We start from the raw sequence: 16,739 nt of genomic DNA on the forward strand, positions 1-16,739 counted from the left end.
GACAAATTTTAACCTAGTACTGAAGAAAAAAGAGAGAAGATTCAAATTACTAAAATGAGAAATGAAAGAAAGGATGTCACTACTGCCCTTACAAAAATAACAAGGAATATAAGGGAATACCATGAATAATTATATAGCCAATAAATGAAATAATCTAGATGAAGTGAATAAATTCCTAGAAGGACATAAATGACTGAAGCTCATTCAAGGAGAAATAAAAAACTCAAATAATCCTACAATAAGTAGTGTCTGAAATAGTAATCCAAAACATTCCCACATGGAAATGCTAGGCCAGTATGGCATTGCTGGTGAATTCCATCAACTACTTAAAGAAAAAACAAAAATAAAAACAAACAAAAAAATCCTTCACAAATTCGTCTGAAAATAAAGAGTTGGGCACAGTTTTCAATTCATTCAATGAGACTAGTATCACACTGTTACCATAACCAGACAAAGGCATCACAAGAAAACTAAAGACAATCTCTTATGAATATAAATGCAAAAATCCCCAACAGAAGACAAGCAAATCCAATCCAGTAACATATAAAATAGACCACAATTAAGTGGGATGTATCCAGGTATGCAAAGGCAGTTCAACATACATAAGTCAATTCATGTAAAATGCCATATTAATAGAATAATGGATAAAAACTAGGAATAGAAGAGAACTTCCTCAATTTGACAGAGAACATCTATGAAAAACCTGGAGCAAAGATCATACATAATGGTGAAAGACTGAATTAACTCCTCCCAAAATCCACATTGTACTAGAGGTTCTAGTCAAAGCAACCAGACAAACAAAATAAAGCCTTTAGTTTAGAAAGAAAGAAATAAAACTATTTCCATTCCAGAGGACATGATATTATATATTGAAATCACAAGGAATCCACAAAGAAAATAAAGAGATAGAAAAGAAAAAAAAACCTATTAGAATTAATAACCCAGTCAGACCAAAATTGTAAGACACAAATCAATATATAAAAAAGTAATTATATGTCTATACAACAGCAGTGAATAATCTAAAAATAAAAAGAAGGAATCATTTTCATTTACAATAGCATCAAAAAGAATAAAATACTTAGGAATATTAAGAACAATATGTGAAATACTGAGAAAAATGTCTGAAACTTGGATATTGAAAACTAAAATACTGCTGATAGAAATTAAAAATGACCTAAAATAAATGGAAAGCTCTTCTGTGTTCATGGATCAGAAGCCTTATTATTGTTAGTATGGCCATTGTCCTCAAAATGACCTATAGATTCAATGCAACTCTGGCTTTTTGGCAGAAATGAACAAGCTGATCCTAAAACTAATATGGAAATGCAAGATACCCAGAATAGTCAAAACAGTCTTCAAAAGAACAAAGTTTTGAAGTTTCCAAATTCAAAACTCACTAACAAAACTGTAATCCATACAGTGTGGTACTTGCATAAAGGACAGACAAATATATTGAGAGAAAAGAATTGAGAGTCCATAAACAAACACTTACACGCAGCCAGTTAATTTTTGACAAAGGTGCCATTACACTCCAATGGGGAAAAAATAATCTTTACAAAAATGATGCTGGGACACCTGAACATACACCTGGAAAGAAAGAAAACTGAACTTTTATCTTAACACCATTTATGAAAATTAACTCACGATAAATCACAGACCTGAAACTATAAAACTTTTAGAAAATGAACAATGAGAAAATCTTCAGGACTATGGATTACAAATACTTCTAAGTTACGACACTAAAGGCACAAAAAACAAAAGAAAAAAATCAAGTAAACTGGACTTCAGTAAAATTAAAAACTTCTGTGCTTCAAAGGACTTTATCAAGAAAGTAAGAAGACAGTCCACAGAATAGGTTAAAATATTTCCAATATTTTCCCTGATAAGGGACTTTTATCCAGAATAGACAAAGACGACTTAAAACATGACAATACAAAGACAAATACAATTAAAATGGGCAAAGAATTTGAATACATGTTTCTCCAAAGAAGACATACGAATGGAAAATAAGCACATAAAAAATGTTCAACATCAGTAGGCATTAGGGAAACAGAAATCAAAAGCACAATGACATGCCACATCATACCAACTAGGATGACAAAGATATATGATATATGATATATAAATATGTATCTATAAACCTGGTAATAAAAAGTTTTGATGAAGATGTGGAGAAACTGGACTCCTCATACATTACTACTGGAAATATAAAATGGTGCAGTCACTTTAAAAACAACTTCAGCAATTCCTCAAAATGTTAAAAGCAGAATACATCCCAGCAATTCCATTTTTGATATATCCCCAAGAGAACTGAAAATATGGGTTCACACAAAAACTTGTCCACGAGCATTTACAGCAGAATTATTCATCATTAACTGATGGATGGATAAGCAATGTGGTGTACTTATAACAATGGCATATTATTTGAAAGCAAAAAGGAATTTGGGGACTGATATAAGCTACACCATGGATGAGCCTTGACAACATCACACTAAATGAAAGACGACAATCAAAAAGGCAGCATACTGTATGGTTCTACTTATATGAAATGCCCAGAACAGGCAAATCCGTAGAGACAGAAAGTAGAGTGGTGGCTGCTGGGGGCTAAGGGAAAGGAAGGTTAGGGTGTGACTTACTAAAGGGTACTGGTTCCTTTAGGGGGTGATGGCTACAGAACCCTGAAATGTACTTAAAACCCTAATGCACAATTTAAAAGGCTGTATTTTATGGTATGTGAATTATATCTCCATAAAGCTGTTATTCTTGAAGCTGAGCCCACCTATGGAGCAATTGGTACAGCACTGACTGCGGCATCTGGAGGGGGAGGGACCCACCCGCCCACCACAAAGGAGAGCAACGCCTGACCCAGTGTTGGAGGGGCATGATGTTCTTGCTGGTGGACACTGTGAGCAGAACAGACGAGGGGGCCAACAGAGCAAGCTGAGTTCGTGAAACAGGGCGAAGACACAAAGACCTCTCAATAAAACCATTAAGAGCGCACAGTCTCTAGGAGAACACATCTTTGTTTTTTAAATCTTTTATATCTGTTTTGTTTTCTATTACCTTTTCAATCTTTACTTTTTAAACAGTTCTATATGTTTACAGTTCTCATTTCATTTTTAATTCTCTTGGTTTTGATCTGTTATTGATTATTCACAGGTTTCAAACATTGTGTTTTGATTTTTTCTTCTTTTTATTAAGGTTTTTAAAAGACATCTAAACTCGATTCCTAATCTGCTTCAACTTGCTCTTCTATTATTGATTGTACACTGTTTTCAAACCTCCTTTTCCTCCATTCTTTTAAAATTCTCTCTCTCTCTCTCATTTTTAAGTTTTATTCCCACATAGGCTTTAGATAGATAAACAAATAAACTACTTTAAGGACCACAATACATAACAGATACTCCTTAAGCCATAGTGCCAGAGAGATATGAGCAGTATGAAGAAGCAGAGGCAGTACTACCAATTAAAAGAGCAAGAGAAATCCCCTGAAAGAACGATCAATGAAATAGACATTGATGGTCTACTAGATCAAGATTTCAAAAAAGAAGTGATCAAATTACTGAAGGAACTAAAAGAGATAGTGTTTAGAGACATAAAATATGTCAAAAACAAAATAGAAGCTATAAAGAAGAGCCAAGTAAAATTGGTAAATTCATTGGCTGAAATGAGATCTGACCTAAAGGCTGTAAATAATCAGGCTAGATAATGCAGAGGAACGAATAAGTGACCTAGAAGACAGGACAACAGAAAGCACCCAATCAGAACAGCTGAGAGAAAAACAATGAAAACAATACAAGGAACCTATGGGATAATATAAATCATGTCAATCTATGTATAATAGGGGTTCCAGAAGGGGAAGAAAGAACAAAGGGGATGGAAATGGTATTTAAAGAAATCATGACTGAAAACTTCCCAAACATAAAGGAGGAATCAGACACCCAAGTACAGGAGGCTCAGAGGTTCCCAAACCGGAAGAGCCCAAAAAGACCCACACCAAGACATATCATAATCAAGATGGCCAGACTGAAGGATAAAGAAATGATCCTAAAGGCAGCAAAAGAAAAACAAAGAGTGATTTACAAGAGAAGGCTCTCAGCTGATTTCTCTACAGAAACACTACAGGCCAGAAGGGAGTGGCAAGATATATTCAAAGTCCTGAATGAAAAAAAAAGATGCAGCCTAGGATACTTTCTCCAGCAAGGCTATCCTTTAGATTAGAAGGAGAGATAAAGAATTTCACAGAGAAGCAAAAACTAAAAGACTTTAGCAACACTAAACCCATGCTAAAAGAAATATTGAAAAGTCTATTCTAAATAGAAAAGAAGCACAATGCTACAGAAATGAGAACTCATAACTGGAAAGCTGATAACTACCATGAATTACAAATAGAATAAACATTAAATTGTAAAAGAAGACATCTAAATCATTGAGTGGGAGAGGGAAGCAAGAAAATATAGAGTATTATTTTCTTTCTTCTTTTTTTTTAATTTTTTGTTCTCAGCAGGATGGGTTTGAGATTACATTTCTATCTGTTTAGTACACACAGTTAGAGTAATTGGTTAACAGACTTACAAAAAAGTGTAACTACAAGCCAAAAACTTACAAGTGAGTCACAAAAACTAAATACAATCCAAGATAATCAAAGGAAAATTACCATACCACAAAAGGAAGAAGAAAGGAACAAAGAAGAAATACCAAATCAACTGCAAAAATAAGTTCAAAATAGCAATAAACACTCATCTATCATTAATTACTGTAAATGTTAATGGACTAAATGCTCCAGTCAAAAGACAGAATGGCATATTGGATAATAAAGCAAGAACCCTCAATACACTGCATACAAGAGGCACACTTTAGGGAGAAGGACACATATAGATTGAGAGTGAATGGATGAAAAAGGATATTCCATACAAATGGAAATGCCAAAAAAGCAGGTGTAGCAGTACTGATTTGAGACAAAATAGACTTTAAAACAAGGGCCATAAAGAAAGATAAATAAAGACATTTTATAATGATTAAAGGAGCAATAAAAGATGAGGATATTACAATCATTAATATATATGCACCCAACATGAGAACCTAAGTACATGAAACAACTACTAACAGAGATAAAGGTGGAAATTGATGGGAATACAATCATTGTCAGAAATTTTAACACCACAATAACATCACTAGACTGATCTTCCAGAGAGAAAACAAATAAGATAACAGAGAAATTACATGATATAATAGAAAAATTAGATCTAGTGGATATTTTCAGAGCATTACAAACCCCCAAAATAGGATACAAATTCTTTTTAAGTGCGCATCAAACATTTTCTAGGATTGATCATGTACTTGGTCACAAAAGAAGCCTCAACAATTTTAAGAAGATAGAAATTATCTCAAGCATCTTTACTGACCACAATGCAATTAAAACTGGAAATCAACTACAGAGAAACAAAGGAGAAAAAAAGGAAAGCATAGAGATTAAGCAACATGCTATTAAAAAACCAATGGGTCAATGATGAAATCAAAGTTGAAATTAAAGAATACCTTGAGACAAAGGGAAATGAAAACACAACCAAACAAAGCTTATGGGACGCAGCAAAAGCAGTGCTAAGAGGAAAGTTTAGGGCGATACAGGCTTTCCTCAAAAAAGAAGAACAATATCAAATAAACAATCTAACCCACCAAATAAAAGAACTAGAAACAGAAGAACAAAAACACCCAAAAGTCAGCAGAAGGAAGGAAATAAAAAAGATCAGGGAGGAAATAAATAAAATAGAGACTAAAAAAAAAAATTAAGAAAATAATCAATCAAACCAAAAGCTAGATTGACAAACCTCTGGCAAAATCACAAAGAAGAAAAAAGAGAGCACAAATTTGCAAAATAAGAAAGGAAAATGGAGAAATTACAACAAATAACATAGAAATACAGAATATCATATGAGGATATCATGAAAAACTACATGGAAAAAAAATGGATAACCTAGAGGAGATGGACAAGTTTCTGCAAACATACAGTCCACCAAGACTGAATCAAGAAGAAACTGACCACTTGAACAAACCAATCACTAGGATTGAAATCGAATTAACAATAAAAAAAAAAACCTCCCTAGGAATAAAAGTCCAGGATTGGACAGCTTCACCAGGGAATTCTACCACACATACAAAGAAGAACTCATACAAGTCCTTCTCAAACTCTTCCAGAAGATTGAAAAGCGGGAATATTCCCAAACTCATTCTATGAAGCCACAATCACCCTGATATCCAAACCAGGTCAAGACACCACCAAAAAAGGGAATTACAGACCAATATCACTGATGAACACAGATGCAAAAAGTCCTAACCAAAATACTAGCAAATAGAATCCAACAGCACAGAGAAAATATTATACATCATGCTCAAATGGGGTTCATCTCAGGGACAGAACGGTGGTTCAACACATGCAAATCAATCAATGTAATACTTCACATCAACAAGAGAAAGGACAAAAACCACATGATCATCTCAATAGATGCAGAAAAGCTTTTGATAAAATTCAACACCCATTTATTATAAAAATTATCACCCAAGTGGGTATTGAGGGAACATATCTCAACATCATAAAAGCTATATATGACAAACCTACAGCCAGCATAGCACTCAATGGTGAAAAACTCAAAACCTTCCCACTAAAATCTGGGACAAGACAAGGATGCCCACTATCACCACTCCTATTCAACATAGTCTTGGAAGTCCTGTCCACAACAATCAGGCAAATAAGAGAAGTAAAAGGGGTCTAAATTGGAAAAGAAGGGGTAAAAGTGTCATTATATGCAGATGACACGATACTTAATATAGAAAACCCTAAAAGGTCCACACAAAAACTACTAAAGCTGATCGAAGAATTTAGCAAAGTTGCAGGTTACAAGAATAATGTTCAAAAATCAGTTGCATTTCTGTACAATAATGATGAATCAACAGAAAAAGAAAGTAATGAAACAATCCCCTTTAAAATAGCACCCAAAGTAATAAAATATCTAGGAATAAATCTAACCAAGAAGGTGAGAGAATTATACACAGAAAACTATAAACCATTGGTGAAGGAAATTAAAGAAGATTTTAAGAAATAGAAAGGTATCCCATGCTCTTGGATTGTAAGAATCAATATTGTTAAAATGGTCACACTGCCCAAGGCAATCTACAGATTTAATGCAATATCTATCAAATTGCCCCTGACATATTTCATAGAACTGGAACAAATCACAATAAAATTTATATGGAACCATCAAAGGCATAGAATTTCCAGGGCATTACTGAAGAAAAAAGAAAGAGGCTGGAGGAATAACTCTCTCCCAGACTTCAGACAATACTACAGAGGTACAGTCATCAAGACAGCATGGTATTGGTACAAAAACAGACATATAGACCAATGGAACAGAATAGAGAGCCCAGAAATGAACCCACAAACTTTTGGTCAACTAATCTTAGACAAAGGAGGCAAGAATATACAATGGAATAAAGACAGTCTCTTCAGCAAGATAAACATAAGACAAGATACAATAAAACTCCTAGAAGAAAATACAGGCAAAATATCTGACATACATCTCAGAAATGTTCCCCTAGGGCAGTCTACACAAGCAATAGAAGTAAAAGCAAGAATAATCAAACGGGACCTAATGAACTTACAAGCTTCTGCACAGCAAAGGACACCATAAGTAAAACAAAAAGACAACCTAAAGAATGGGAGAACATTTTTGCAAATGAAACTGACAAAGGCTTGATCTCCAGAATATATAAGCAGCTCAAATGACTTAATAAGAAACAACCAAATAACCCAATCCAAAAATGGGCAGAAGACCTAAAAAAGCAATTCTCCAAGGAAGACATACAAATGATCAATGGGCACAAGAAAAAATGCTCAATATCACTAATTATCAGAGAAATGCAAATCAAAACTACAATGAGGTATGATCTCAAACCAGTCAGAATGGCCGTCATTCAAAAATCCACAAATGACAGATGCTGGGGAGGCTGTGGAGAAAGGGGAACCTCCTACACTTCTGGTGGGAATGCAATATGGTTCAGCCACTGTGGAAAACAATATTGAGTTTCCTGAAAAGACTAGGAAAAGACTTGCCATGTGACCCAGGAATCCAGCTCCTGGGCACATATCCTGAAGGAATCCTACTTCAGGATGACACCTGCACCCCAATATTCATAGCAGCACTATTTACAATAGCCAAGATATGGAGACAGCCTAAATGTGCATAAATGGATGACTGATTAAGGCAGAGGTATATTAATACAATGGAATACTACTCGGCCATAAATACTGACAATATAGGGCCATTTGCAGCAACATGGATGTTCCTGGAGAATGTCATTCTAAGTTAAGCATGGTAACAAGGAATAAAGAGAAGTTACCTCCAGTTACAGTAATTTTGATTAAAATATCCATACAGAAAGCAAGTCACCCCAACGACTGCTGCCAGGAGGAGCATCTGAGTGTAATAGCCCAGCCAAGCAAAGTAGATTCCAACCGTCTCTCCATAGAATTTCCTGCAGAAAGACAGAAGGTACTTTCAGAAGACACACAATCACTCTGTAGCTTCATCCTTATGTTAATTTCTTTTTTCTTTGTTTTTTGGGGTCATAATTAGGTTTATTTATTTGTTTTTTAAATGGAGTCATTGGGGATTGAACCCAGGACCTCATGCATGCTAGACATGCACTCTACCACTGAGCTACACCCTCCCTCCATCATATTAATTTCTGATTCTAAATAAAGGGGGCTTTAAGTTTAAACCTCTGCCTCAATTCACACTTAAAACATATGCGTTTTCATAGCAGCCCCCATATTGTACCGTGAAATAAGGAGTATGTTACGTATCATAGAAGTACAGATGACTGGTTCACCTGCTGTAGAGAGATAAATGAGAACAGAGCAAAGGAGGGGACGTGGTCGACTCCGGAGCAGATGTAGGGGATCATCACCACCCACTGGACAGTCTGGCACATTCAACAAATCCCCCCAAAGATCATTCTTAACAGGCTTGACACAAATGGACAGCAAAAACTGGCTCAGTCATCTGCTCCTGCCTTATCTCGGGAACTTCCCAGGAGCAAATGCATCGTAAATCACACATAATAAGGAAATGGCTGATAATGATAAAAACTGGAAGTGCAATGTCTCTCTGACAAAATATTTATAACACTCATTGTGGGAATGGGAGAGGGCAGGAGGGAAGTGACTGAGAAAGGCAATGCCCTGTATTCTTTGTATCTAGCACGTCTGTTGTCCCTAGGTTTTAAAAACTCTTCAATGTTTCTCAGTTAATCTGGAGTAGATGGAACAGGCCAGGGGGCAAGATTAGAAGAAAGCAGGCAGGGCATTAAGCGGTGCCAGGCTGGTCCTGAAAGGGAGACAGACACAGACAGGCAGACACAGAGGGTTTAGGGATGAGGCGAAACAATGAGTGTTAGCTCAGTTGTGTCTTGCTGTTGCTGATACTTCCCTCAACTGGCTCACTGCTGACTCAGCAGTGCTGGGTAAAACCTGTGGATTTCCTCAGCTCTGAGTTCACTCTGAGGCTTCTAGCTCAGTCTGGAGCTGAGATGAGCTCGGTGGGCTTAGCTTAGTGGGGACTCAGCTCTGAGAACAGCCTGCAGTCCTGGGAAACTTCACGCAGGAACCCCCTTGGGCTGGACCAGAGCTCACAAGGCTGCTGTGAGACCAGCTCCATCGTCAGAGACCTGGGCGTGGACCATTCCATGGGGATCAGGGCTGAGCCCGATGCCAAATCAGATAGGAGTTACAAAGTGTGTTCATTCTCATGTGACTGGGCTTTGTGGCCTGGCTCACAGATGGCAGGCTCAGGATGGTGTCTGGCAGAGAAAACCCTGGCAATGGATTTCAGATGTCTTGGACTCTTTCTTGTTAAGCTTTTTGTAATACATTCTTATCAACTGTTCATCCAAAAAATGCCACATTCAAAACTGAAAGAATGTTAGAAGTTTCCTGCTCCAACTGGCCAGTGGTAAACACACCCTGCTAGTTAGAGAGCTGGTCAGGTAGCCCCTGCCTGGATATTTACAGTGACGGGGAGTTCATTATTTACAAAGGTTACATGTCGGTAAGAAGGTCAGACAGAATTTTTGAACCTTAAACAGATGTCTGCCTCCTAGTCCTTGCTGAAAGGCTAGGAATAATGAGGATCCCTTCAAATGCAGTTTTGTCTGATTGTTATCTCTCTCTGTCAAAAACACCCCAATTCTTAACATCAATTTTTCAAAATTCATCTTTGATTTCTTTTTATCAAAGTTATACCATACATTCATTAAAAAGTCAAACAGTTCTCGAACACCGATTGTAAAAAGGAGCAGTTCCCAACAAACGCCCCATTTCCTGGCCAGAAGCAACCACGTTCAGCTCCTACTGCTGACTCCTGGAATAATTACTCCCTATCTCTGACTAATATCCTTGTAACGCAGCCTACTGACTTTTTCAGCTTTATGTGTCACCTATTTATCTATTATGGAAAATGAGGATTAAGCTCTGTTTCAAACCCCATCTCATATACACACCCAAACCTTCATTCTTCCAACCTTTTGATATAATCACATTATAATTTTGATCAACTCAGTATCCTTGCTTTACATTATTAGGACTCTGTACAGACTGTTCACAGCTGTAGCAAGTTGTCTGCTAGACTTACATTTTCCTTCCCTACTTTGTTTTTCCTGGAGTTAATAATTGTCCTGGTGGTTCATAGCTTAGATTTCTGTGCACTTAAAAATTCAACCCCAGACCTTCTCCGAATGAATAACTTTCTCAATACTTTCCAATACATTGTCTACAAATTTCATCTCCTTGAATAAATCTCTTCAGATCTCCTTCAACCTGGATTAACGACATGCTACTCTTGTCACAGAGCTCAAGGGGCCACTAGTGGGAAGCAACAAAGGGAACACATGGACCAGGAGCAGGGAACAGATCAACATATTTTCCTTAGCAAAACATACTTAAAATAGTGGGGAAAATGTATTCTTTACAAACACAAACACACACACAAACCCCAAAACCCACAAGGAATGATTAAAGAGCCATAGCCCTGCCATCAAAAACTGTATAACATAAAACAAAAATAACATAAGGAAAATATCATATAAATATGAATCTCAAGGGGGATGGGGTACAGTCAGTGGCACAGTGTGTGCCCAGCATGCATAAGGTCCTAGATTCAATCTTGACTACCTCCATTAGAAAAAAAAATTACAAATAAAAGAAAAATGTATCAGCTTTGAATATTTACATATGTACAAACATCCTCTTTTAAAACTATGTTCTACACGATAACCCGGGTTAATGAGAAAGTGCCTCTTCATGACTGTGACCCTGCTGATAATTGACGTAGGAAATTAGAGTATGACCACATGAAATAAAATCCCTTATGAAATAATGATTCTGGGTGACAATCATTATTGGCTGCAGTCATCAAAAAAAGAGAGCCAACTGGACATTATGTACCTTATGACAGGAGTACAAAACTTCACATAACAAGTATTCCTGCACAAAGTTGAACCTCAGTCAGATCAAGCTTTTAGGGGAGGATCAAATCACTTAGCTAAAGCAAATACATAGGATGGAGAAACAAGTCTAACACCAAAGGGGAGAATGAATTCAGCCAAACAGGAAATAGAGAAATCCCTCAGGAATTTCAAGGAAAATGAGAAACTGGAAAATTATAGATTAGAACCCACTTGAGAGATATGCTAGATGCAATGTCTGAACCAAGTCTGGATCCTGATTTCAACCCCAAAACTACTTAAAAGTGTATTTTTGTGACAATCAGGGAATTATTTTGTAACCCTAAAAAAAAAAAAGGAATATTCCAATTGTATTTGAAAGAGACCTTGTCATTTCACTAATGAGAGGTTAAGCTATGTAGGATTGTCTTCAAAATGATCCCGTAGTGGGGGAGGGGAGCAGGTGGAGATGAAAGAGGCAACAGCAGTGATTCTGAGTATATAATTCTGGAGCTGGGTGACTGATACAGGCAGGCTGGCTGTGGTCTTCTCTCTACTTCTGTACATGTTTGAATTTTTCCATAAAATGTGAAACAAACAAAAAGACCTCTGTGTTTTAAAACCCTCACTTTGAAGGTTAAGAGGTTTGCCTCTTAAGTAGGTGGGCACCTGCATGGGGCACTGAGATGAGAAAGAACACGCACCAGGCTCCAGGCCGACCTGAGGCTACCATGACCCTCCTCTTCTCCTCACCATCCACAGCCAGCCCATAACTGCATCCTGTCAGCTCCACTCCCCAAACGCATTCCTCCCTGGCTCCCACCATCTCTCATCTGGCCCACTCCAAGAGCCTCCGACCCGGCCTCCCTGCTTCCTGGGTCCCTGCCATTCATTCTCCACATTATCTTTGCAAAATGTGAGTGAGAGAAAATTACCTTAGTGCTTAAACTGTCATGACTGCTTCTCACTGCACTTAGAGTCTACACTCCTTTCCATGCTCCTGATGCCCTTCTAAATCCCGCGTCTCATCCCTCTCACCAGCGCTGGCTCCAGCATCACTTAAAACCTGCTGAGCACATTTGTGCCTCGGGGCCAATGGACAAGCTGCCTCAATTCCTGGGGTGACTTTTCACAGATCCTCAAAGTTCAGCCTCCTTATCTCCATTTCAGCTCACATGTAACCTACTCAGAGATAGCTTTATTGATTCATTTCCCCCCAAGTCTCCCATCACAACACTGTGTTATTTCCTTCTTTTCAATCTGACATTGTTTCTTATTCACCCGATGATTTTTGTTTGCTCGGTTGTCCTTGGCCTCCCTCCCCCCAGCAGCCTTGCCCAAACAGCATAAACTCCCGGGGAGCAGCCGGCGCTGGTGCTCTGAGAAGACACATGCTGAGCGCGACATTATAGTCACGTGGTGTAGTGAACCGGTGTCGAACAGCAGATACAGCAAAGCAGTGAGAATTCCTCTCTTATTTTATAATTTAAGTGAAATCTAACATTTACTCCTGTTTAATGAAGAATTTGGTAGGACTTTGGTCCCAGTTCCTGGACGGCAACCCCTAAAGCCTTGAAATTTCCCAAGATAGGAGTGACTTTGCTATTCATGGTGGAACTTTGGATGGCTTGTGTTCATGAGATGACTCAGGATGGGGACTGGCCAGCCAGAGACACCAACCATGTGATTAGAGGAGTGGGGCTTTGAGCTTTGTGACAAGTGAGTGACCACCAGGAGAGGAAGGGGCTCAGCAGTTAGGGCTAAGGAAAGGTTTGACTTACAGTTAGGGTTTGGGTTCGCCATGTCGGTAGTGACCCAATAAACCATGTCTTTGTAATAAAGCCTCCAGTAAAAACTTGGGGCAACAAAGTTCAGAGCTCCTTTGAGCTTCCTGGTTGGTAGCACTCTTGGAGGACTGTCACCATCAGATGCCGTGAGGGCAACCCTGAGCCCTTCCCACTGGAGTGCTCTCCACAACAGCTCACCTGATGAGATCTAATGGCTGATTCTTGTCTATGCTTCGAGGAGGAGCCCATTCCCTGTACAGAACGCCCTGTTCGTGGGGGCAGCTGAGGTCCTCTGACGGAGGCTAAAGTTGCACTGGGAAGCAGAAGCAAACAGGTGAGCGTCACTGTCACCACGTGATCCCATGTTCTGTTGATAATATGTGGTGCTATCACTTTGTGGTCATTTGTAAATAAGGGGCATTTACTTGCCAGAATGTATGGAGGTACCATATAATTTTTCATAATTCTCACCCAGAATTAATACTAACACATTGAGGGTCATTTGCAAATATGGGTGGAAAGGAACGCTTGCATGTTACAGTCCTGGGGCCACCGTGGGTACCTGGGGAGAGACTTGCAGATGCTTAATGTCCTACAACCGGGCCAGTCTTCCACAGCAAAAAAGCTAGGCCACCCAAGGGCCCAAACTGCTGCAGTGGAGGGACACCTGATGGTCCAGCCCCATCCTTGGACAACCAGAGGAACCTGGACTCTGGCAGGTTAGGGACAGGGTCAATTCTAAAACCCAGGCTTTTTTTGTCCCCACAATTCAGTAGTTATTCAGTGACAGCACATGGAATATAAACAACAAAGAAACTTGACATGATGTTATACATTTAGCTTACTTAAGAAACATAATTTAAATCCAGTAATTCTCCTTCCCACCTGACCTACTTTCCATTCTCCTGTACTAGAACCAGATTATTACCAACCCAGCCTTAACATGAGTCCTGACTCCACTTACCTCCCTCCCAAACACCACATGAGATGATTCCTGGATGTGGGACCATCAATTACAATAGGCTTTAGTGGAGAAGTACTGGTTGTGTGCAGATGCCAACTAAACACTGTAGAATCCTGGTGTCCCACATTATTAATCATGACAGCTGTTTGCAAGTGTCCCCAAAGTTCATGTCAGACTCTCACTGTTAATTTTGTTGGGACATAAATATAAAACATGTGGACTGCTGGGCTGGACTACTATGCTTGGTCTCTGATCCAGGAAGCTCAGTGTCTGCTCCCTGCACCTAGCTCCCTGTTCTGTTCATGCATGTGCATCAAGCAGCTGTTTAGTGTTCATTTTAATATCTTAAACAGTACATTTCAGTATTGTCTCAATCCACAAATACGTGTACCACACAGTAATAATGATCAATCTCAGTCTTTGCTTTCTTTGGTCTTAGAGAGTCAGATAAATGGATAACAAATATAACAAAGTCATAGAGCGCTATAATATAGTATTTCCTTTATTTCAATGACAGGATTTATTTAAAGAGCTTAGATATAACATCCTTGCATTTATGGCATCATTAAGCGTCTGAAGCTGTTATATTTTAAACACTTCATTTCAAGCGAGATGTTGTCAGTTAGAGAAGCGCTCCAGAATTTGAGGGGTTGCTGTCATCTCAGACGGAGTCCTTAAAAAATGTCAACACTCTGCAGTATTGCCATCATGACAAGAACCCAGACAGATGAAATTTGGAAAGCCCTGTGGCTTCCTAGTGCACAGACAAAAAATGGTATTTCAGAGGGAAAATGCCTGAATTACAGAAAATGATAAATGAAATGGTCTAACATGTATTTCCCTTACAAAGAACTAATACTTCTTTGGTTGATAATAACATCTGTCAGTAATTATGAAAAGAGCTGACAGATGCAGAGTACTTAGTATTAGCCAGGGCTGTTCTAACACTGACACATATTCATTAATCCCCACAGCAACTCTACGAGGTGGGCACTATTGTTATCCCCATTTTATTGAGGAGGAACTTGATAAACACAGAGGCTAAATGACTTTTACAAGATCGACAGTGAGAAACCAGCACAGGTGTTCCAGCCTGAGTCTACGCTCTTGGCCTCTTCTCTTTTTTTTTTTTTTTTTGTGGTGGGGAGATAATAAGGTAATTCTGGTGGGTGGTGGGGAGGTAATTAGGGTTATTTGTCTATTTTAGAGGACGTGATGGGGGATGAACCCAGGACCTTATACTTGCTAAGCATGCGCCCCATCACTTGAGCTGTACCCTCCCCTCTAGAGTCTATGCTCTTAGCTGCTAATCCTCACTGTCCCACATGGTAACTCTAGGGGAACTACAGTTCATTCATTCACTCGTTAAACTCAGCCTTCCCGGTGCCTGAGATTCCGCAGTGAACAAGACAACATAGTTCCTGCCCTAAATGAGCTTGTCGCCTCCTGACATATTATCTTCATTTTACCCAGGAAGAAACAAGGTCAAGAAGATTAGCCTTTTCCTGTTAACACCGGAGGAGACATGAGGTGCTTTATTTCATTTCTGCCATTTGACTTACACCATGGGGAGGGAAAGCTGCCTTGCAGATCCCGGAGCTCACAAGCCTGTTAATCCCGAATTTTTTTAACACTGTACCTTACTTGATACTTGATCTGAGAAAGGATGAAGTAAACCTAAAAAGATTCTAAGAGAGTGTGTGGTTTATACAGGGTAACTAACCAGTCACTGTTTACTATCCTAACAGGAATCTGTAGGCATATTTCTTTTCTTTCTCTTTTATCCTTTTTATGGGCATCTTTTAAAAACTAAACCAAACCAACCAAACCAAATCACTGATAATTCAACAGCAGGTTCTAAATCACCCCAAGACAGCAGCTAAACTCGGTTTAGACTTACAATGCAGCTTCTGGTGGCTGGATTGAAGAATGTATCTCTATCCTGAATATAAAAGTCATTCATGCAGCTCTTCTCAAATAGGGCATTGAAAAACTCTTGCTCTGTCTTGATGATACTTTCATCCACTTGGAGGACTTTAATAAAACAGCTGAAATTATCAAAGGCTGAGGACCGGGTTTTCAGATCATTGGGCTTCAGAGGCAATTTTATGTGCAGTATCTCTGTATGTACAGAGTACCTCCAACAGGGTGTGTACTTTTCACATACAAACTTGTCATCCAAAACCTATATTGGGAGAATGAAAACACAAACCAGGAAACTATTTTCACATTTTAGTATTCAGATTTTTCTTACGTTGCTGGTAGTTAAAGCACTTGTGCAAACACACACACATATGACACTGGTAAAAGTGAAGATATAATAAAAATAGATTTACAAACCATCATGCATTTTTGCCTTAAAGATAATTTGTTTGTTGAAATTACTGAAAAGTTATTTAAAATCCTTACAGTTCATTCATAAAATAACCAATGTTTTAGATGAAGAAATGCAAACTTGTTAGTTTTTACTCCAAATTAGTAACTAAAAATAG

The 16,739-nt window shown here is 38.4% G+C and overlaps 2 long non-coding RNA genes across 2 annotated transcripts in view; one reads left to right on the plus strand and one right to left on the minus strand.

The window, feature by feature from the left end:
- The window catches only part of LOC140693161 (uncharacterized), a 62,334-nt gene extending 45,931 nt beyond the window's left edge, over positions 1-16,403 (minus strand). Inside the window, exons 1-3 of the long non-coding RNA XR_012068870.1 lie at positions 16,148-16,403; positions 13,482-13,596; positions 8,395-8,529 (exon numbers count right to left, since the gene is read on the minus strand). This is a non-coding gene — a long non-coding RNA (uncharacterized lncRNA). The remainder of the gene's footprint in view (positions 1-8,394; positions 8,530-13,481; positions 13,597-16,147) is intronic.
- LOC140693145 (uncharacterized) overlaps positions 1-16,739 on the plus strand; it is a 733,405-nt gene that overhangs the window by 102,473 nt on the left and 614,193 nt on the right. The gene's annotated exons all lie outside the window — the stretch shown is intronic.

The sequence above is a fragment of the Vicugna pacos genome, unplaced genomic scaffold (assembly GCF_048564905.1).
Source record: "Vicugna pacos unplaced genomic scaffold, VicPac4 scaffold_19, whole genome shotgun sequence".
Classification (NCBI taxonomy): domain Eukaryota; kingdom Metazoa; phylum Chordata; class Mammalia; order Artiodactyla; family Camelidae; genus Vicugna; species Vicugna pacos.